The 23,363-nt window shown below is 50.5% G+C and overlaps 1 pseudogene; it reads right to left on the bottom strand.

Moving 5' to 3' along the window:
- Window positions 1-14,718: 14,718 nt before the first annotated feature.
- LOC134413713 (cell division cycle protein 20 homolog) lies at window positions 14,719-19,918 on the bottom strand (annotated as a pseudogene).
- Window positions 19,919-23,363: the final 3,445 nt, after the last annotated feature.

Raw genomic sequence — 23,363 nt, 5'->3', positions numbered from 1 at the left:
GTGGGTCAGGACCAATACCAGCAGACTGGTACTACATTTAGTCAGTGATTTGGACTTCTACCCTGAATTTTTGCTCTTTTTTTTCCCCTGCTCCTTCAAGTGTCGCTCAGCCTAGCCTCCCCTGGCACCTTGCAGTAAATTTATCCACCAACTTCAGCACAAAACTGGGACACCCAGCTTGGTGACACAACTCCCACAAGGTCAGGTTTATTCCCTGCTCTCTGCCCCAGCAGAGGACTTAGGGTCAGAGCCTCTAGAGAAGTGTGGAGGGCAGGGTTCAGAGAGGTTGTGCCAGTGCAGGATTTGAACTAAAGGCACCAGGAAGCACCAACCCTGCTCAGAGCAGCCATCTCACAGCTCTCTAAACCAGAGGGGGCTCTGTCCTTACCAGGCTCCTCGGGCTCCTGGGAACTGTTCCTGCAGCTCTCGGTGCCAGATGAAGCTTCCCCTGCTGCAGCTCTGTTCACAGGCTCCCTTCCTGAAGAATCAGGGGCAACACCAACATTGCCCTGAACAGAAAAACAGAAAGAAAGGAACCCAAAGGTCACTCACTATTTTGCTGGAATCACATCAGGGATACAATAACTGTCCTTCTCCACTCCCAAAGGACATGGATCACAGAGGAGGGAACACTGCCCACACGGTTCACATGACAAGCCTTTTAAACTCAGGATTCAGGGGGCCAAGGTGATGCCTGGAGGACACACATGGGGCAGTAGTAGAAGGCTCCAGGAAGCAGCAGCTGCAGCCCAGCCCTTGCTTTGCCTTGGCCTTCCCACCCAAAAGAGGCACAGCCCACATCTGCTGCAGCTGCAACAGAGGCACCTCTGGCATGCCCCTCCCTGCACAGGACACTTGGCCTTCAGTGCCACTTCTCCAAACACTCTTCTCCTCTTTCCCAGCAAGTAAAACCTCTTCTTCATTTCTTTTTCATCCCCTCTTTTAGAAATCCAAGAAGAATTCAATACCAAGAATAATTCAATAACTAAATAATAATGAAGTAAGCTCAATTAAAGAAGCCTTTGATTCTCAACTGTGTAACAACATTCAAAAGCTCTCAGTCCAGCCGTTTTATCCCCATCCAATGGAATTACCTGCGCAGAGGGAGATCTTTCAGACAGGGACCTCCTGATCTCCCGAATCATTTTCTCTACGGCAAGGCCCAGATCTGCTGGTGGCCATTCCTCCTCCCCAGGTGCATTCTGTGCTGAGCTGGAGGCTGTCCATCCTGCACAAGCTGCACTGCCAGGTGGAGCGCTGGGCCCTGAAGTGCCCGGGGTAGCTGCAAGAATCCAAACACATTGGTCAGGCTCCACAACATGGCTGTGGGACACAGAGCTCTAGTGCTGCTGTGGATCAAACATCACGGGAAGCACACAGCAAAACCAGGCAGAGAATCTTCTGGCCCCCTAGGTGCCCCTTCCTAGTAGGCTTGACAACTTCTGGCCGAGAATGGCAGAGCCTTGCGGCAAAATACTTCAAACGGTCACTTTTCACGACCTTTTGGAAAAACAAGGCTACAACTCTTTTCCTACCTCGTGCGTCGTCAGCTGGGGGCTGCTGCTCCCTGTGGAGCTGCTGGAAGCTGCAGGGCTGGATGGCGAGCACCTCCCGCTCGGCCGGAGGCAGCTGCTCCCCGCAGAGCTCCTGGAAGCGGCTCGGCCCCTCCCGCCCGAGCGGCTGCGGCTCCCCGTGGAGCCCAAGCAAGTGGCAGGGCGGGATGCCGAGCACCTCCCGCTCGGCGGGCGGCGGCCGCTCCCCGTAGAGCTCCTGGAAGCGGCTCGGCCCCTCCCGCCGGGCCGGCAGCGGCCGCTCCCTGTGCAGCAGGTGGAAGCTGCAGGGCGGGCGCCGGGCGAGCAGCGGCCGCTCCCCGGGGAGCTGCTGGAGGCGGCCGGGCCGGGGGCTGCGCAGCTCCCGCCCGTCCGGCAGCGCCCGCTCCCTGTGCAGCAGGAGGAAGCCGCTGGGCGGGCGCCTGGCCAGCAGCGGCGGCCGCTCCCTGGGCAGCGGCGTGAAGCGACCGCGCCCGTGCCGCCCGTCCGGCAGCGGCCGCGCCCCGGGGAGCTGCTGGGAGCAGCGGGGCGGGCGCCTGCGGCCATCCCGGCCCGCCACCGGCCGCTGCCTGTTGGCCGCGCTCCGGCGCTTGATGCGGAGCAGGAGGTCGGGGCGGTCGCGGCGAAAGCAGGGGTTGCTGTAGTGGAGCCAGGCCCCGGCATCGCCCGGCGCGGCCGAGCCGAGCCAGCCCGGCACCTTGCGGAAGCCGTAGCGGTAGAGCTGCCGCACGAAGCTGCGGAACTGCGTGGCCCTGAAGGTGAGCGGCACCGGGGCCGGCCCATGGCCACGGCCCCTGTGGGCGCGGCCCGAGCTGAGCAGCTCCCGCTCCAAGAGGGAGCGGTCGATGAGCAGCCCCTGGGCGCGGCTGTCCCAGCGCATGGAGCGGACGCGGGGGCTGTTCACCAGGTGCCAGAGCTTGGTGGGGAAGGTGCGGGCGCTGAGCCCAGCGGGCAGCGGCAGCTCCGCCATGGCGTCCATCGCCGACTGTGGCCGCAACGCCCGCAGCGCAACGGCCGCAGCTGCGCCGGCGGCGCGCAGCCTGAGGGGGGCGCTGCGCTCGGGCCCGCGGGGACGCGCGCGGCAGAGCCGGGGTTGCGGGCACAGCGCGGGCGGGGCGGCTCCGGGGCTGGCTCGGCTCGGCTGGGCTCGGCTCGGCACAGCAGGTTATCCCTACGCTGCATGCCGTGTCTGGGTCACCATCGGTGACAGAGAGGAAGGACATTGCTCTGTTTTGGCTGGGGAAAGGATGAAAAGGCATGATTAGAAAACATTCATTTGGTCTCCTTTTCAGCAGACTAGCTGGTTTTATCTCACCGTGTCTGCCTGTCTTTGACAGATTTGGCACATTTCTCCTGAATTGGAGTCAGCTAAAGCAGCAGTAATGGGCAGCAATTTTGTCAGCATTGATATTAAAGCTAAAATGCTGCCCCATGGATGGATGTTGCTTTCTTCAAGGGATTTTTGGCCTGGTCTTGTAGCAAAGTCACACTGGTGTCTTCCCAAGCAGCGTTGCCTTTTTATTTCCACAGAAATCACCTCTTCTTTTTCTTCCCCCGATCTGAGGAGAGTTCCCATGCAAATGCCTCCTGCAGCCAGCTCTTGTCACTTTAGACTGACAAAGGAGATCTTGCAGAGGAGAGAGACTCCCTCGAGCTGCTGTGGAGAGCTGAAGGGGGAAGCACAAGTGGTGTTTATCCAAGGCTTGCAGATTCATTCCTGTAAAGAAAGAAAGTATACAGGTGCCATATAGAGAAACAAGGTATACGGGAGAGAGGCGGGGGGAAAGGAGAGGGGTAATAGAGAAAGGAGCCCTCCGCAGGCAGAGATCAATCTTCATGGAGGTAATGATCGATGCTCAGTTTATTGCAAATCTCAGAGTACATTTATATGGTAATACAGCGTTCAGCACCGGGAGAATACATATAAGTGGTTACAAAGTGTTATGTATAGGACAAAGAGCTAACATATATTTGGTCACGTACATTGATTGGCAAAAGTGTCAGCAGAACATTCTGCCCCATATCTTCTCTTCACATCCTTGGAACATCTTGTTTCACATCTCTTTTCCTGGGGTACGTCTTGGCAAACTTCTTTATTTTGTTTCCCCAAGGGCAGCATGTTTCTGCTCTAAGGCACTTACGCAGGGTTGTGCAGCTTGCTTCTCTCCAGTGTTGTCTGGTCAAAATGCTCTCTACATTCCTGAGCTTCCTGACAAACCACAGAGACTTTGGGATTGTCGTATTGGACAACACATTTGAGTCTGGGAACTTTTTGAATTACTTCAATTACTCTTTTTTTTTTTTTTCCTTTCCTCCAGAAATAATGTCCTATCTAATGCTTCCAGAGAATCTTTTCCTACTTTTTGGAGAATTCCTTTTGCTCCCCTCCCAGATCAGGCCAATTCCCAGGGCTCCTTCCCAAAGTGAGGTGCAGCCCATGGCCTCCACTCTCCAGCTGGAACAGAAGGAAGCACAGAGTTTGCTGTTGTGGGAGAGTGGGAGAGGAGCTTCTCTTTCCTGCCTGCTTTCCCTTTGTGACAGGTTGCTGTGTGCTCATTTCGTAAAGGCAGGTTTAAACTCTGAAGCAGTTGTATTTCAAACTGCTCCCTTCTCCAGCTCTTCTGTGGGTATCCTTGGACAAAAGGCCTCTTGGTGGGAGCTCTCTGTGGCAGGTTAGGGAAGGAGGTTGATATTTCAGGGTTGTGACTGCTGAAAGCAGCTGGTTTATGGAGGTGTCCAGAGATGGGAGTGGCTCCTTTTCTCACCTGCCTGCAGAAAAGGAAGTTGCAAAGTGGGAATTTCATTTGTGGAGATGGCCACCAGGGGTATTTGCCAAGAGATGGGCTGGCAGAAAGGCAGGTCTCATGCTAAACTGGCTGTGTGTTTGTTTTGATGGTGGAGAGGGTCAGAGATGCAGAGACAGACACCAGCTGAAGGAACAGTGTGATTTACTGTAATGCAAAAGTGCAAAAAGAGTCAGGAAAGGATAAGCTAAGCAATGCACCTCAGCATTATTACAAAAGGGTGCCTCTGGTGATTAAGGAAGATCCATCACCAGGTACCCCAATGGTTTCCCCTTCATCCAGAGCTGCACATCAGCTGGGGGAAGCTGTCCCATCCCAGCCCTGCAGAGCCACGGCCGGGAACCGGGAAATCCTGCGGTGCCTCCACCTTTGGCGGCCACGAGGCTCCCGAGTGTGCTGTGAGAGTAGCCCGGCTCCGACAGTGCTGGACGAGCAATGTGCCAGAGCTTCTGCTGGGGGCAGAGCTGATGTCATTCTCCTCTTGGTTTTCTCCCCGAGCCTGCCCAGGGCTCAAGGAGGAACCAAGGCCAGGTGTGGCCCTGTCCATTTTCCTCATGCAGAAAGGTGAAGACGTGTTTCACCAGGGAATGGATGCAACATTCCTTTTGATAATAACACTTGGTTAAGGAGCAGGTACATAGAACATTGGGTTGGGAAGGTGATCTAGAGGGCAGCTTTGGTTCAGGTCCTGTTGTTGAGGCTTCAGTCAGGGTCTGTGGTTCAGGCCTTAGTCCTTCAGTATTTTGTGGTGCAAATCACACCTGTGCAGAGCTGCAAACAAACAAGTCTGTCCTTAGCACATTTGAGACAGGAACAGGATTAGCCCTGCAAGGCCAGGCTGGGGCCAAGAGCAGAAGGCCAGCACCCTGCTTTGCCCCCAGGCAGCCCTGCAGAGCAAGCAGCCCCTCCTGCCCAGGGGCTGAGGTGGCCGAAGCTGCCTCCCCGCTGTGCAGCTCTGCAGAGCCCGCGGGGCGCAGGGTCCTGGGCAGCCAGGGCAGCCCGGATGCCTTGGAGCACAAGGAGTGGCCCAGAGAGAAGCTGCTGCCCTTTGCTTTGGAACTGTTCCTCAGAGTCTTCTCATTAATCCACAGTGTCTGATGTGTTTTCCTTTCCTCTCCCAAATTTAACACAGCTTTTTGAGAAAATTGACTGATGTAGCTGGTGCTGCTGGTGGTGGTGCTTTTGTCTGCAGGTGAGGGCAGGTGATGTGGACCAAGGACAGAGTCCATTGTTAACACCCCAGCTTTGCCAAGTCAAGAAAACCATTCACAATTGGGCTACCACTGCTGAGCTGTTGTCCTAGGCTTTGGAAAGCTACCACCTTAAGAAACCCAACAGATTTTCCTCCAGGAGGACACCAGCAGTAGCATGATGCCAATGTTTTCCACCCCTTTTCTGTGTCTTTTAAGAGTTCCGCAGTGCCCAGCAGGAATGAAATGACCTGTGATAATGGGATTTGAGAGCTCTCTGTTGTTCGTTGCCACATGAGTGTTCATGACAAGCTGGTCACCCCACTTGTGGCTCTGTCGAGTTAAATTCATCCCAATTGTGTGCAAACAGCAGCCTCGAGATGCTGAGAAGAGCAGGCACAGTGGGTGGGTGTGCATGCACGCACCCGGGGGCTGACTGCTCTGTGGGCAGATGGTTTTGCACTGTTGTAAATCTTCACTCTCGGAAGCTGAAAGACTATTTCAAATATATATCTTAAATGAAAATTTATATAAAAAAATGAAATTGTCCAGAAATACATGTGCATTAAATTTCATGCATATTATATATTATATATTTTGATTAATATCATAATAACATAACATAATATAATGTAATATAATTTAATAAAATATATACATGAGATTATTTTTGAAGCCATTGCTTGTGGGGAATATTAGATGATCTCTTAGTGTTTGTACATTTTAGTTTCTGCTACTGCTGATCCTAGCAGCAACTCCCTGTCAGTTCTTCCAGGTCACTTCACACAAAGGGATTCCATCATTTCCGTGCCTGTGAGAGCTTGGCACTGAAATGCCAAGTTGATTCCGAACTCTCCAGCCTCCCTCTGGATTTTGGGGCAGCTCAGCACTTGTGTCCATGGCCCTTCCTTCATCCCCAGCCTGCAGCAGTCACAGTCGCTGCTGCCTCCCCCTTGCTGCAGCTCATTTGCCGAATCTGGGTCAGGATCCCTGCTGGCTTCTGCTCTCTGGGATGAGCTTCAGGGGGACACTTGGAGCCCTTTCCTAAAGAGCTGCCCGTAGGATGATGGATTTGTCCTCCCCGGGTGGCTCCTGCTTGGATTCTGTGATCATGGAGCCCCAGAGTTTTCTCAGCAGCCTCTGCAGCGAGTTCTGAGCCAACGTGGGGCTCTGCTGCCAGCCCAAATCTGCGCTTCCCCTGCCCAGTCTGAGTGCAGGTGGGGCATGTGCTGGGCATGGCCAAAATCCTCCAGCATTTACACCTGCTCATGGCTTTTGGTAGCACAAATCTACACTTACTTCAGTTGAAACATTGCATTTATTGCAGATTGTTACACCCGCACTACTAATGTACAAATACACAAACATTAACTTATGTTTAAAAATGAAATTTATTTTAAATTACAACACCTGTGCTACCAATATAGAAACACAGAAATATCAATTTATGATTAAAATCTAATTTATTCTGAGAATTGTGCTATGTAAATATATACAAATATCAACTTTAGTGAAAAAAAATTACTTTATTGCAACCCTTTGCAACAACGCACTGTACACAAATATTGAAGTTACTGAATTGAAGTTTAACAATTAAATTTATTACATATTACTACAACCATACAGCCCATATACAAATACAGAAACATCAATATCCCTCTCGAAAGAATCTCAGATCCAGAACTAAATAAATAGAATTTTAGAACTATACAACTCCATACATAATAAATAGAAGTAAATACATATATAGACATAACAATATAGAGATGTAAACATGCATTACATATTTCATGACATGCAACATGACAATATAATACAAACATAACAAACCTGTCTATAAATACACAAATATCAATGGACCAATAAAAAAATCCATACAACCCCAGCAATAGAAATGCACAGCTACAGAGCTGTACAAGCGTGTAAGCAGATGAATATACACGCATCAATATAACAATATACCTACATAATATCCCTATACAAATATCAGTCAGTGTATGTAAATATCCCTATACTTGTAACTATCCAAATCTAGCTACACATCCATTAACAGCGCTAGATCAGGAGGGATTGCAGCCGCCGATGTTCCCAGGCTCTCGCTCGGGCTCCTCCTCCCGAGCAGAGCAGCTCTCCTGGACAGGGACAGCAGATGGGACATCTGGCAAGCAAAGCGAACACTGAGTGAGTGTGGGGACGTTTCCCTTAGCAGCAGCTGCGCTTCCATCAGGTAAGAGGAAATGTCAGGGCCTCCCCAGGAGGGTCAGAAGGAAAAGCAGCCGAGTGGGCCAGGCTGTGGTGAGCTGTTCACTTCTTTCTGGCATCCCAGTTGCTCTGAGGGAACTCCCTCATGTCAGGTTATTGAACCACCTCTGCACTTATCAAGACTGTGGCCCCCAAATCAATCAGCATTTATGTCTCCAGCTGCTTGCACCAATAACAGGGAATGTCCTCTAACAGTGCTGGGGCACAAAGTTACCTTGCACAGGTCATCTGACAGGGCCTTGTTCTTTCTGTGCTTCCTGTATTTCTCCTCACCTTCCACTTGGAATTGTTACAGCATTTCTTTTCCTTTCCCCTTGATCCCTGCTGAAATGCGTGTTTCTCTTCCAAGTTTCAGTTTGTTCAGTGATCCTGTCAAGCCTTTTCTCAGAAGCTTTTATCATGGAATTGAGAGTTAATTTCAGCAATTTTGGTGATTTTCTGTGAGATTTATGCAAGTGTCCTGTTCATTGGGCGCCATTTAGGAAGGTACAAAAGAGAAAAAGGATGCTCTGTAGGTCAGTTCACTAGTGGAATATTCAGGGATAGAGAGAGTGATTAGCTGAATTTTACATCTACTCCTAACCTGAAAGTGCAACAGGTAATTTGGGGAGAAATTTAAGCCCAATTTCTGCTTCTACCAGCCTGTATTCAAATGTAAAGTAAATAGAGCAGGGTGAGAATGTCAGTGTTCAGTTCCTGAAGTGCCTTATTAAGGTGTTCTTAAAGTAAGGGAGATAAAATCTGGGTGGGCATTCCTAATTTCCAGCCACTCATTGTCAATTTCACTGACTCTGAAAACAGCAGAGATGTGCATATCATACCTGATCAATCAATTTGGGGATGGTTTAGGTTCAGATTCTCTGAGGCTTTAGATTTTTAGATCTCTAGACAATGCTTCCAGCAATCTAAATAGCTTTCAGAAATTAACCTTTTCTCCTTTTTTCCTCAGTCTTTGCACTCATGTCCACCAGAGACCTTCAGTGAATGGATTCCACTCTAATCCATCTCCAAGCTGAATCTCCCAGCTGTGTTCACACTGGTGGTTCGTGTGTCTCTTCTGCACAGTGCAATTTTAAAACTTCATTCCTTATTATCTCTGCCCTTCTTTTTCTTATTTAGCTTGCAAATGCATGCAAATGTATCAGAAATGATACACCTAATTTCTGACGCATCAGTTCCTGTCTAGCAATTTCATTTTATCCTGTTCTGATGTTCTGCTAGCCTTCTATGTTTCATTCTAAGTGGACTCCTGTTTTCTTGCATGTAGAAGTTTTACAATGCAATGCTCTCATTCACCTGCTTTCATGAAACCCTTCATTAACATTAGCACAAGTAACTGTGCGATTCCCTTCTGCTTTGTAGAAGATTTGGGAAACTCAAGTCCTTCTCAGCTACAGAAAAACATACATGGTGCTTGGTCATTCCTTTAAGAGCTTAAGCTAATGGTAAATAACTGCAGCTTATTCATTTCACAGAAATTGGGAGAAAAGACATTGCAAATATTGAGGAATGTATGCAATATTGATGGGCATCCCTCAGTTATCCAGACAGACTGATGTCACTGGCAAAATTCCCTCTTTTCCAAAGGTTTTCATTTGCTTTGGCTGTGCTTCGTATGACTGCAGGTCACATTTCCCTTGGTTTAAGAAAGTATCTTGGCAGTTACTCTAGGTGATATATCTTGCTAATTCTACACTTGGAGGAATTACTCAGTTCTGCAGTCCTTTTTACATGCTCTGTTCTAAAAGACTTTTATACTGTTTTCCCTCTCTCTGTGTTTTCACACTTGTTCAATAAGGTTTTCTTTCTAAGAATATTAATCACACTATCCCAAAGGATTAAAAAATGGTCGGGTATTTTTCCCTAAGTATTTACTAAAGAAAAATAATAGTTATAAAAAACCTGTATGCATGCTGGATGTAAAATCCAAACAGAAATAAACTTGAGAGTTCTCCCAAAAACCTTAAGAAAAAACCCCATGTATTCTGTAAAACCCAGAGTATTCATTTACAGCATACAAAAATGGGCATGTTCTAGAAGAGAAAATTTGTGCAACGGTTCTTCACAGAATTCTATGCTTTCAAGCTTTTTTCCCTTCAAGGGCAGTGCCATTCTCTGAACTATAATGCTCCGAGCATGTTCTGCTCACCATGGCAGCTTTCTGCTCTGCCCTGGTACTGATCATCCTCCCAGCACAGGGGCAGTGCAGCCACCACAACTCGCAGCACCTTCCCACACAGCAAGAACCTGAAGGACAGAGATGGCTTTCACCAGCTGCTGCGGGTTCTAATAGTGCCACCTCTCAGCTGCTGAAAGCCTGAATTTCTGTGTTGCAGTGAGTTAGTTCATTGAGCCAAATGTTCTGGTATGTAGTGGTATGTTCAAGTGTTCCCCAAGTTATTACAGTTAGCTTCTCCCCTATGTTGTGCCCTCCTACCCAAGTGTCCCTCAAGGAATCCCCTCCCTCCTCACCAGATTTTTCCCTGTCTATCAAGACAAAACAGCCCCTTTGCCCCATCCATCAGCCCAAACCCTACCCTTTGTTCCAGAAAGTTCCCTGTCCCTCACCCCAAGATCCAATCCCTATCCCAACGCTCTCTCTTCCCCTTGTTCTGATTTGTTGTAGCCCTCAAAACCACACCCCAAGCGTCGCTTATTGGTTACAATATGGTGTCCACCCCCTGGTTTGAAAGATTTTAAAAACCCATGCACAGGGGTGCTGGGGCTTTTTTGAACATCTGTTCCCATTGGGCATTCTGTCCTGTGAACCTTCCCGCCGCCTCTCCTGATGAATTTGCTGCACTTTACACCGCGGAAGAGCCTCCTCTGCTTCATTCACTCGGCCCTCCAGAGGTCTTTGCTGCTGGGCATTTGGCCTAGAGGTTCTGGCTCAGGCAAAACCCTAACCTAGCCAGTTCCCAACTCTTGCCATTGTCCCTGGAGCATCACAGAGCTAGCCAGGGCTGCAGAGGGCAGTGACAGTGACCCATGCCCTGGCATGTCACAGCCCCCAGAGCCACACCTGCCAGGCCACAAGCCCCAGCCCTGGTCCCCCCTGCGGCCTCAGGGGCTCCTGGGCATCCTCACCCCGAGTGCAAAGGCAGCCTCAGGAGCCCCCCAGGGCGCTCTGGATCCAGGCTGCAGACACACTAAAGCCAGCACTGAAAGGGACATGGATGGGGACTGCAGCTGGATCTTCCAGTGCTCACCACTCCTGACTACTCTGTAACTGAACCCAAACTTCATTTGCAGCACTGTGAACACATTGATCCTGCTCGCCCCTCCTGGAACGTGGTGTTCCCACATCATACAGCAGTCCTTTGCAGGGAGTGACCAGCTCCCACTGCTCTGCTATCCTGGCCTTACTTTCTCTTTGTCAGCAATGAACTTAACGGAAACACTCCTGAGAAACCTCGCACAACATTTGCTTCTCAGGAGCTCTTTCACAAAAAACTCCACTAATCCCTAGTTTTTGCTCAGAGAAGGAGGTCCTGACAAAGCCTAAGGCACAGACAGGGCTCTGGCATACGAATTCCTGAGCCGCAGGATTCCACCCTTGTTGTTCCTAGCTGTTTTGCTGATATTTTAGAGCCAGTTCTGGACAGGGGCTGCTGCTGACAGGGTAGGAAAATTTGGAGAAGAAAAGGTGCAGGAGACAACCAAAAACAAACAAGGGGGAAAACCCTTAGAAATACAGAGCACAAGAGAAGTCCTTGGAGATGATTCAATAGGAAATGCCACCAGCAGTGAGCAGAACCTGAGGTTGCTCACTGCCACCCCAGGGGCTCCTCAGTCCCCTGCTGGTTTGTGTCTGATGCAGCCCTGCCTGGAAAGGGCTCCAGGCTCTGGTGTTCCCAGCTTGCTCCAGGCTACATTCTTAGCAGCACTGAAAGAAGAGGTGAAACAAAGAGCCATTTTCTGTCCTGCCTGCAAACTCTTCTCCTTCTGTGCCGTGACCAGAAATCATCCCTCTGTCAGCTTGGCACTGTGCCTGCTGCATCCTCGTCCCTGTCCCTTGCATCAGCTCCTGCACATCAGCACTCACTGTCTCACATCATGAACAGAGAGAGCTGTGTCAGAAGAGCAAGGAGTGCATTTTCTTGTTTGTGAGATACAAAGCTGTGTTTCGTGTCAGGTACAAACAGGTGACGTGTGTATTTGTGAATGCAAAACGTGTGGACCCCGACAATGGGAGAGCTGTGAATTCTAATAATAACTGAGGAGAATAAAGCATGGAAAAAGGCCTTTGAACCTATCTTTTGTTTGCAATTAACCCTAGTTGATTTAGGAGTATTGGAAATAAGGTGTTAAAGATGTTGCATTTTGCTTGCATTTAATCCATAAGGAGCTCTGCAATAATAACCTTTTGAAGTATAATTTTAGAATATTACTTGTATCCTTGAAACTGTAGCTTTGGAATATATATAAAGGAAATATTCTTATCTCAGACCTTATTGAAGCAGAGAAAAACAGCTTGAGAAAGGAAGACGAACATCACCTCAAGGGTTTATGGTTTTGACCAAAGGGAAGCTGGATATCACTGTTATGAGATTTAGAGTCTCTGCAATTAAAAGGTGGACACACATCTGGAGAGCTGGACCCCACCAGATGGGAGTCGTCTTTCTTCTTTTGGAAACTGGACTGTCACCATCTGGGGATACTCCTTTGAGATACATCCTGAGAAATTAAAATCACAATAGTGTATAGAATTGTGATGTAATAATTTCGAATAAGAATTGCTGATGAGTAAAAGATTGGAAATAGAAACTGCTGAAAAAAACTGATGGGTACTCCTATAAATACCTGTAACCCTCAATTATCAGTGTGCAGTTGGAGGGAAAACTTTCCCCACTGTACCCAGCGCTGTATTGCTCATATTTACCATATTAAATAATGAATTGATTGCTGCTTGAATATTGGCCTAGTCAAGCTTCTTATTCATAACACTGTTAGCTGTGCTCTTCTATGGGCTGGCCATGGCACTTGATAATTAATATGCTGTCATGCTGTGAACTGAATTCACACCTTACAGGGCTGTGTTTACTGGGCCTGCTGGATCAGTGCCCACTTCCTTCCTCTGCTCCTCCTCACTCCAGGACTGTGAGAGACCAGCATGGGGTCAAAGACCCTGCAGTATCATTACCCTCTGGTAATGCTCAGAGGTCCTCTAAGGGCTATGTAATGCACAGCATCTGGGTGTGGGGCCTGTGCTAAGGAGAAAGAAAGAGTCTGTGAGAAAGCTGAGCTGCTCTTACATGGGACGGAAAAAATGACAGGAACTTTTTGGCATATAAAGCTTTCCTTCCAGGTCAGGGACCAGGCAAGGCCTAATCAGCTGTGGCCCTACAGGGCAAGTCTGTGCTAACTCCCAGCACCAAGTGCAGGGCTGTGGGGCAGGGCTCCTACAACAACAGCACAGCTCTGTGGAAGAGCCCAGCCTTGCATCTGGGTTCCTGCCTGCTTCCCCTTTGGAGACAGCTGTGGTCCTAGGATTTGTGTCTGAGGGAGAGCTCCATCCTTGGACCTCCTGATTTTTCCCAAGTGGCCAAATGGGGATGCACCAGCAGCACTGCTGGGAAGGTGCTGGCTCAGTGGCTGTTTTTTGAGACTGTGCCCCCCATATCAGCTTTATGTGTGTGTGTGTGTGGGTGCTCTGGTGGGTGTGGTTACACACTCGCTGGCCTTGGCAGAGCACAAGTCAGAACCTTTGAAGGTTCCAGCTGCTGTAAGGCTCAGGAGGCAGAGCTGGTGCTAGGCACAGTGTGGTACTGTGCTGAGGGAAAGGTGAAAATAGTTAATAATCCACCCTCAGCTAATCACTGAGGGCTGATGGGAGGCACAGGCTTGGTGGAGCTGCTTTGTACAGGCCAAGGTGCTTATCAGCTGTGCAGTGTCCCCAGCAGCCCCTGGCAATGCTGGTGCAGCTGCAGGACAGGCTTGATGGGTCTGGTGCAGCCCCACAGCCTCAGACACTGCAGCTCCACCGTGCAAAGCATCATGGCTGAGCTGGTTGTTGGTCAGGTGAGGGCTCAAATATATTTCCTGCAACTTGCTCCAGCACAGTTCAGCCTGGAAAAAAGGCATTTTTCCAAGTGCAGGGGAGTCAAGCTCCAATAAATGTCAGCTGAGCCCTGGTGCTTGCTCCCCTGCATGAAGCCTCAGTGAAGCACCAGGGCCTCCTGTCAGCAGGAGGGGAAGGGAGATCAGAGTTGTTGGAAGAATACGTGACTGAAGGCTGAGCACAGGGTTGGTGGTGCTTTGCGTGGCTCTTGCATGACACCCAGGCTGGCTGTGGCTGTCTAAGCCAACCTTTTGTTTTGCATCAGGCTTTATGCCAGAGCCAGCCCCTTTCCAGCCTTTGGGGTGATTACAGCTGTTGCTCTATATTTCCCTCCCTCCTTTTTTTTCCCAACAGCTATTCTACTCCAGCACCATAGGCAGGCAGTGATGGCTGCCTGTAGCTAACAAGACAAACTGAGATCTGCCTGCAGAGCCATAGGAAGGTGTCCCTGGGCTTGTGAGACAGGCCAGGACAACACAAACTGAGGCCACAGCCATGCTGTGCTTTCAGTTGAGCCTGTGGTGGAGCTGCTGTGCTTGTAGTCAGCATCTAGATGGGGCAGGTGACATATCTATCTTAGCTGGGACAGAAACAGAAGTACAGCCCTTGCACAGCATCCTTCTGCTAGGCTGTGCTAAGCTCAGGGGCCTGTAAACTGGCCCTTAAGACCTAGGTCTCCACTCCTTGCCCAGATCCCCAGCCTCAGGGAGAAGGACTTGGGTTTAGGAGCCATGGCTTTTTCTTCCATCAGACTCCATTAAGAAAAAGTCAAGTTAAGCAGTTCATTAACATTTAAAATACTGGACAGTGTGTAAACCAAATATCCCCCTCCCCACAACAATCCCGTGCTCTCAGCGGATGCTCTGGTGAAGAATACTGCTTTTGGCACGGTTTGCCTTCTCCTTCTTCTTCTTCTTTATGGGATCCATCTCAAAACAGCGGCAGATCTGCAGTGTTTCATCAGCAGCTGCTGAGGCCACTGCTGTACCATTAGGGCTCATGGTCAGGTTCAAGATTCTATCAGTATCACCTGAGGAGGAGAAGGAATGTGCAGTCAGGGCTGAGCTGATCAGCACATGCACATTTACTCCTGTATGTTCCCATGAGCCCTGCCAGCTTGCATAGCTGTCTCCCCAGTGGCTGTGGCAGCATGATTTCAGACCCCAAGCATACACTTGGATCAATGCTATCTCTTCCACAGCCCCGTGGGCATGCCTTACTCCTAGCAGCATGGCCCCGGATACTGTCCTGTATCAGTGATGCTGCAGGCTCCAACCAAGGAGTGCAGCTGTCTTCAACCTCTAACAGCCCCCCCACCCAGGCCCTGTCCACCTACCTTGCAGCTCTGCAACCTTGGTCATTGTTGGATACTTCCATATGACCAGCTGATTCTGTGCAAAGCCATGGCCTGAAATGAGCTCCTTGTAGTTTGTTGACCATAGGATAGAAGTCACCTGCAAAGAGGCAGTAACACAGGTGAGACAAGATGCTTGTGCTGATGCTCACCACTCGGAGGCAAGCATTGTCCCCCTCCTTCCCTGTGCCTCTGGGCCTGAGGAGCCAGCAGCTCTGTGGAGGTGTGCTGCGAGAAGGTGTTTGTCTCCAAGACGATGTTCATCTCTCACCTGGGAAAGGGTATCAACAGCACTGAGGCAGGCACCAGAACACACGTTCCAGATGCGGATATGTCTGTCACTAGCGCCACCTCCAGTGGCTGGAACATTCATCTGCCATGGGCACCATGCCACAGCCTGAGAGAGGAGAGCTCATTTTAAAACATACAAGAGGCAACCTGCACCCAGCCAGTGCTGCATACCTGCTTTGCACACACATATCTGCCCGTGGCAGCACTGTGCTCACCTTGACAGCACCCTGGTGCTGAGTGAAGGTCTGTACAGGAGAAAAGTCGCCACCCCCACCTTGGGTGCATGGCCAGACGTTCGCCAGATTGTCATTGCCACCACTGGCCAGGTAGCGGCCATCCAGAGACCATCTGAGTCCGCACACCTCGTGTGTGTGGCCAGCAAGGGCGGCCACATGATGCTCAGCCACTCGGACATCCTGGTGATGGATGTGCCCAGTCCGTGCACCACTGCAGAGAGAAGAGAAGGCTTGCAGGGTCAGGCTGCACATTTTCACCCAAATCCATTTTTGTTGTTGCAAGACTGCTATACCTGCCACTGGGTTTCAACCAGTGTTACCAGCAACACAGGTCTGTTGGTGTGAGTGAAACACCCACACAAGCTCTTTACAACTTCAGCACAAATTGCAAGACAGGAAAGAGGCCTTCTCCTCACAGCCCCAACAGATAAGGCTGAGTAAGAATCCCAAGCCAGGACAAACTTCTGTCTGCCATCCGTAACCCATGCCAAACATAGATTGATGGATAGGAGTTTGCAACAGCTGGTAACTGCCCTTGACCCACTGCTTTACCTGGAGAGGATGCAGCTGTTCCAGCTGAGGGTTCCCACACAGGCACAATGGCTGGTCATGGTTCGGAGATGTTTCTGCTGCTCAACGTCCCATAGCTGGAGAGGCAAAGCAAAAATTTCTTCAGAAGAAACCCAATCCTGTTTCTATGCCCTAGGAACCTCACTGCACAGGCTCTGGCATTCAGCTTTCTCAGTAAGGGAACAGAGAAAGTGTGTATCTCATGACTATAGCACAGAAGGTAATGCTACTTATCAGAAAACCCCCAAACCAAACCCTGCCTTGCACACTGGGCAGTTCCACCCCACACCAGGGAAGACAAGTCAGGTGCATGGCATCCTTCCTCTGCCAGCCAAGGTTTTGTCCCCAGTTCTGTCAATCCCTAGAAAACACCTCTAGTTTTACTCTTGCATTCACCTGAACCTCACCTGTGCCAACAACAAGGTAGTCTCCATCTTTAATCCATGACACAGAGGAAATGTAAACATCTGGATGCTCCATCTGCAGCAGGGGGATAATCTCCCTACTAGTGTGATTCCACAGATAAACAGTGTCATCCAGAAGCACTGCCAGGAAGTTCTGGGAGCTCCAGTCTATGAGAGTCAGATCTACCCTTTGAAAGAGAAATGCAGGTCACACCATGCTTGGCTAGAGAGCCCTGCCCTTCACCCGTGCTGCTGCAGCAGGTGTGGGTGCACATGTGCACACACACACGTACAAGTGAGGGGCAGCCTTCTGAGTGTCACTATGCCCAGCTGCTGGGGCCAGGTACCCTGCTCCAAGGCACCTACACAGTGCCCTAGACCACTGTCCCTGTAAGGCCACACAGGGACACTCCAGAAGGGGTCTGTGCTAGCCTGGGTACACAAAATAATACAGACAGCCCAGTTACACTGTCCTAGGAACAGCAATCCAGTGCAAAATGTTCTGGATGCCCAGCACTCGACCCTGTAGCCTACCTACAGTAGTCGTTGAACATCTCTGGTGCATCCAAGACCCGTTCTGGCTTTGAGGGAATATATCTGCTATTCTTCCTGCTGAATCCAGGTGCCATTTTCTGACTGTAGAGCACTTTCAGGTTATTCTGATAGTCTGTGTGCAGGGGAAAAGGTTTGTTAACCTGAGTTAGTTTCCTCCCAGCTGAGTGCTGCTCACCCACCTAGGAATCCCTTGGAGTGAAAATGAAGTTGTAAGAGAAACACTCACAAGCCTGCAGTGCACTAAAATCACTGGCAGTATGAACTGCTGAACAGGGGCAAGCTACAATTTTGTCATTCATGGAAACTAATTTAACAAAAACTTGGGTTTTTGAATCCTATTATATTTAGTTGCAGTTTAAGCTAGAAAGTGCAGAGAGTTTGGTGCTCTTACAGACTTCATGAAGGTTTGGAACCTGCAGTACAGGTGACTGTCACTGACGTCTTTTCATAAAAATCCTTTCTTTAGGATTTTTCTCCCTTCTGAGAAGCTGTGGCCTCAGCAACAAAATGTAAACAATGGTTATCTGCTGCTGTGGAATGCAACAGGTGGATGCGTGATTGGTCTCGGGTGAATGTTTGGATTTACTGACCACTCACAGCAGAGCTGGGTCTCACCCTCTGCTGAGACACAGCCCTTTGTTTATTCATTCTTTTTCTATTCTTAGCTTAGCTAGCTTCTGAGAACTTTCCTTCTATTTCTTTTAGTATAGTAACAATGTAATATATATCATAAAATAATAAATCAAGCCTTCTGAACATGAGGTCAAGATTCTCGTCTCTCTCTCCACCCTGAAGACCCTTGCAAGCCCTGTAACAGGTGACCAACTGGCAGTCATAGCACCTCTCCTAAATAAATTCACTATAACTGTTACGCCCTTCCTCGACCTCAGGAACCTTAAGAAAGGAGACTCCAGCCTGTACAGCTCTCAGAAACCAGTTGATTTCTCCTGTGACCACACACAGAGCCTCTGTGTTGCTGTTCCCCTGACCTGATCTCTGCTGCTGATTCAGCTCACACAGACTCCTGTATCATACCTTCTGGAGCATTCTCTAATTTTCCACTGAGGTGGAGGATCTTTGCCTCTTCTACATCAAAACCATTCAGATGCACTGCCCAGGCTTTCTGTTGCTCCTACAGAGACAAATCACCCTCAGTGCAATGCATTTAAAACAATTCCCACACTGCAATTTAAACAGACACCTAAGTCCCTTTCTCTTAGAATCTGAAGATGTTTGACTGTGCTGCAAGGGTCAGTCACACAGAGGCAGGTCAAAGCAATTTTTCCTCAGACTTTCATATATTGTCCTGCTCACATTTTCACACAATGGCAAATTCAGTGTTATTGCCAGTGGGAAAAGCCACAGCCACAAAGTGACCAAATGCTTCATAAACAGATTTCAGAACATAGTGTAAAACATTCCAGAAGTGTTCCCGGTGGAGACATTGTCCTAGAATAGCTACCACCAGTAGTTTCACTTTGCATAGGCTTCCAGCTTTGTGTTTTTGTTGCCTGCTACATTTTAACACCTCATTAGTCAAAAGCTAAATTTTGCTTCCAGAAGCAGCATAGGCTTAGAGTGCATGGCAGTCTCTACAGCTTCAATCGCATCCTAGGCTCCTGAATCCCAGAGCTGCAAGTACTGATGGCTGGGACTTGTCAGTCCCATGTGCCCACTTGATAGAACCTATTGTTCACTGCTCTGTAAAGGGGCAGGAAGGAGTAGCGGTTGTTTAAGTAATTGTAACCTAGCAACATGCTCACCTTCTTGGTAGGGGAATCCTCCGCAGGGTCATTCTTTTTGCTTAGGAGGAAATTTGCCATCTCCATCTGCATAGTGCTGCGGTTGGGAATGTAGCAATCCCCCCCAGCCTTTTTGGGGGTGCTTTGAATTTTGGATCAAGATTTATGTGCATTCACATATGAAAATATTGTCTTACAGCTATTTAACAGCCTGTATTAGAGCTTTCATGGGAGTAAACCCAAAACTCTTCCACATCACACTCACCAGACAAGTAGGACTCTGAGGTCTCATGCCACCCAGTCACAACTAACTTATATTTTCCTCCCTGCCACCAAGTTGGTTAGGGACTGTGTGCACTTGGGTCTAGTGCAACAATTCCAGAGTCCAGAGATAAGGGGAAGATACAGAAATGATCACAGGATGTAAAGCTGTCAGCTGACAGTCCCGCCCACACTCATCCTAGCATACAGCTGTGCCAGCAAGGCTCAGCTGGGTGAACAGCAGCTCGCCAGCCCCAGTGCTCAGAGCTCTGCCCCTCATGCTGGCAAGGAGGTGGGTGGCTGTCAGGAGCACAACCCACCTCCTCCTGCCTGAGCAGCAGCCAGTAGGACAGCGTGGCAGGGAGCCCAGAGCCCTGTGGCTACGGACAAGCAGCCTGGGCAAGGCTCCCGCACTCAACCTCTGCTTCTGGTGGCCGGCGCTCACCGGCTGTCGTGGAAGGTGTCTTGCTGGAGCTGTGGGAGCGATTGGCCGGCTTCATGGGCGACATGCCGACGGGGCTGGGCCCGGGGCCGCTCTCCTTGGCCTTGCGCTGCCATCGCGCAGGCGGCGCGTTCGGGATCAGCGTGTCCAGCTTCAGCAGCCCGTGCAGGTCTGCCTCCAACAGGAACTGCGCCATGGTCCTGCAGGCAGGCGGGGTTAGCCGTGCCCACCGGCCGGGCTGAGCCTACTCCGACAGCCCCGCCGGCCTCCCCACCACCGGACCGTGCAAGCGCTCCGGCCACTCCTCCCCGCCAACGCACACTCCCACTCTCCCCAGCCTCTCCTCGGGACACTCCGTCAGCCGATACGCCCTCCCTCCGCTCCTCGTGGGTCCTTGATCAGCCGGCACCTCTTCCAGCCGCTCTTTGGGGCTCTCTCGGATAAGCAACATTCTCCCTTCCCCTGCCTTTCAAGGGCAATCTCGTCCCTGCTCTTTCTCCTCCCCACCATGCTTTGCCTCTGCCCTGTGCCCCAGGGGCTGCTCTTGGCCAGGCAGCCTCAGTAGGAGCCAGCACTGGCTGCAGCCCCAAGGGGCCCCCCAGGACAAGGCCCAGCAATTAGGAGGCCAGTGAAAGCTCTGGGCAGCAGCAGAACCCTCAGCAGAGTTCTTTGGACAATCATGGACTGGCCACACCTACACTGCAGCCTCACTGGCAATGTTTCCTATGTACAGTAGACTTTCAAAAGAAGCTGTTTGAGGGAAAGGTGAACTAAACACTCACTGTCTTCTCTTCAAGCAAGTCCAAATTCTGACAGAGCATAAGATGAAGATCAGCTCCAAAACAAGCAGGCCTGCTGGGAACCCCAGCCAGAAGCCTGTTCCCTGACAGAAACCCCTTCCAAGGCCCTTCTGGGCATCAGGAACATGTGCTGTGGTTCCAGCTGCACCTGTGGGAGCAATGGGGAGCGTCAGCCCATGCTGTGCTGCACTGCTGAGCTGGCAGCACAGTGGATGCGGGCAGGACGTTCTCCATTTCCCCCAGAGCTGGGGCCTGCAGGCACCTTGCCGCCCCTTGGCACAGGCTGTGCTACCCAACAAAGCCCAGCAGGCCGGGAGGAGAGCCCGGGGCCAGCAGCAAGCTGAGAGAAGGCCCTGCTCTAGAACTGAGGGAGTTCCACCAGAAGCAAACAAAGATTGTAAGTTGAAGAGATGCCCACTTTGCTCAAAGTTAGTCTGAGAAAACTAAGACGTGACCTTGTCAAAAATCCCAGGAAATATCTGGGAAAAGGTTTTATGTATGTTGGTTGTGACTAGGTACAAAGCTCCTGCAGGAAAAGAGCCTCTGCAGCAGGCTGGCTGGCTGAAGGGGTCTTACTTCTTTCTAGAATAAAGATTGCCACTCAAATGCAATTTTAATTTTTATTGTATAAGGGGAAAATATTTTCCAGAACTCTACAACCAGTTTCAAAAATACAGATGTGTTGAGGAAAAAGGAATGAAACATATGGGAATTTCTCTCTACAAGAGATATTTCTAAATATTTCTAAAAATGAAAAGTGAAGACAAAATAAGGTCATTTTTTTGGATTCTAAAGCTACTTAGAAAAATCTTTAACTACTATAGGAATTGGGAAGAAATATTTGGAGGTGTCTCTCTACAGAAAACAATTTTGAAATATTTCTACAAATTTCTAATATTTAAAAGTGAAAAATTAAGAAAATGGGGTTGCTTTTTCTCAGGAGCCCCATGCTGCTGCCTGCCCCCTGGGCTCCCCCAGCCCTGGGGACCCCGCCTCTGGTCACAGCAGCCCCTGCCTGGCTCCTGCCTGCCCACACCGTGGGCATCCACGGCTGCTCCTGGCCATGGAGCTCAGGCAGTGCTGCTGCCGGCCGGGCTTTGCTGCTGGTGCCACCCAAACACTGGGATGACGGCACATTCCCTTTAGTGCAACAAAAGAAAGGGCCATCACCTGGCCTGGCAGAGAGCAGGGTTAACTTCAGTGTTGTTTAGATGGCAAGGCCAGGGGGCTCAGGGGCAGAGGAAGGGACATGTTGGGCTCAGGAGAGGCTGGATGGTGCTGGGCTGCTCCTGGGGTCTATAGAACTAGTCGGGAAGGAACACAGGAGGATCAAAAAAGAAATGAAAGTAGCTTGGGGATATACATGGGAAGAGGAGTTGGCAGTGGGATCTCCAGGAGAATAGGAGATTTCCTTGTCGATGGCTGTTCTGGAGTCTTCTTCTCAGAACTCTTGACAGGCCTAGCCAGGCCCTTCTAACTGCTGGAGGAGCTGCTCCTTCTGTTTGGGTGTGAGGTGCAGCCACCATCTTACAACCCTTGTGCAGTGGTGGAACTGTGGAAAGAGGAGGTGGCTGAGGCCCCAACTGCTGGTGGCACACAGGGAACCTCCTGCACAGACAGGCCCAGAGCTGGCAAGGCTCCCCAGCACGGCTGGAGATGCTGGCTCAGCTTGGCCCAGCTGCACAGCTGTCCCTCAAGGCCCTGGCCAGCAGGGCACGGCTCTGGGCAGGCTCCCTGGCCAAGAGCGGGCCCCAGAGTGCCTCTGCCTTTCAAGGGCAATCTCGTCCCTGCTCTTGCTTCTCCCCACCGTGCTTTGCCTCTGCCCTGTGCCCCTGGGGCTGCTCTTGGCCAGGCAGCCTCAGTGGGACCCAGCACTGGCTGCAGCCCCAGCGGCCCCCCAGGACAAGGCCCAGCAATTAGGAGGCCAATGAAAGCTTTGGGCAGCAGCAGAACCCTCAGCAGAGTTCTTTGGACAATCATGGACTGCCACACCTACAGTGCAGCCTCACTGGCAATGTTTTCTGTCTGAAGTACAATTTCAAAAGAAGCTGTTTGAGGGAAAGGTGAACTAAACACTCACCCTTTTCTCTTCCAGCAAGTCCATATTTGGACACAGCATAAGATGAAGATCAGCTCCAAAACAAGCCGGCCTGCCAGTAACCCTAGCCAGAAGCCTGTTCCCTGACAGAAACCCCTTCCAAAGCCCTTCTGGGCATCAGGAACATGTGCTGTGGTTCCAGCTGCACCTGTGGGAGCAATGGGGAATGTCCGCCCATGCTGTGCTGCACTGCTGAGCTGGGAGCACGGTGGATTCGGGCAGGACATTCTCCGTTTCCCCCAGAGCTGGGGCCTGCAGGCACCTTGCTGCCCTTGGCTCAGGCTGTGCTACCCAACAAAGCCCAGCAGGCCAGGAGGAGAGCCCGGGGCAGCACAGCTTCGTGGGCACAAGTCCCCTTTCCCCGGGGCTGTGAACAAGCTTCAAAGGCGCCTCCAGCTTTGGCTGCTGCTGGGCCATGCAAGGGCAGGCCCTAGTGGAAGAGCTGCAGCCACCCAGCCCTGCCAAGGGCTGAGCCCTGCTGAGCCTGGCACAGCAATTACCTTCTGAGCCTGTGCCCGTGCCTGTGTTTGGCTTGGCCTTCCTTCCTGCAGCAGGGGCTGCCAATGGGCCTCTGCTTCTTTGGGGAAACACCTCCTTCTGTCCTGCCTTTTGGCCCATCACTTGAGAAACAAAAAGTACACCTTAAAAGACGGAACTGTTCTCCATTGCTTCAATGGCATGTTCAGGACGTCATGCTTATGCACAATCTGGTAAAATCAACAAATCATCTAGGCTTTTTCCGC

The sequence above is a fragment of the Melospiza melodia genome, unplaced genomic scaffold (assembly GCF_035770615.1).
Source record: "Melospiza melodia melodia isolate bMelMel2 unplaced genomic scaffold, bMelMel2.pri scaffold_48, whole genome shotgun sequence".
In the NCBI taxonomy this organism is placed as follows: Eukaryota; Metazoa; Chordata; class Aves; order Passeriformes; family Passerellidae; genus Melospiza; species Melospiza melodia.
This window is presented reverse-complemented; position numbering and strand designations above follow the sequence as displayed.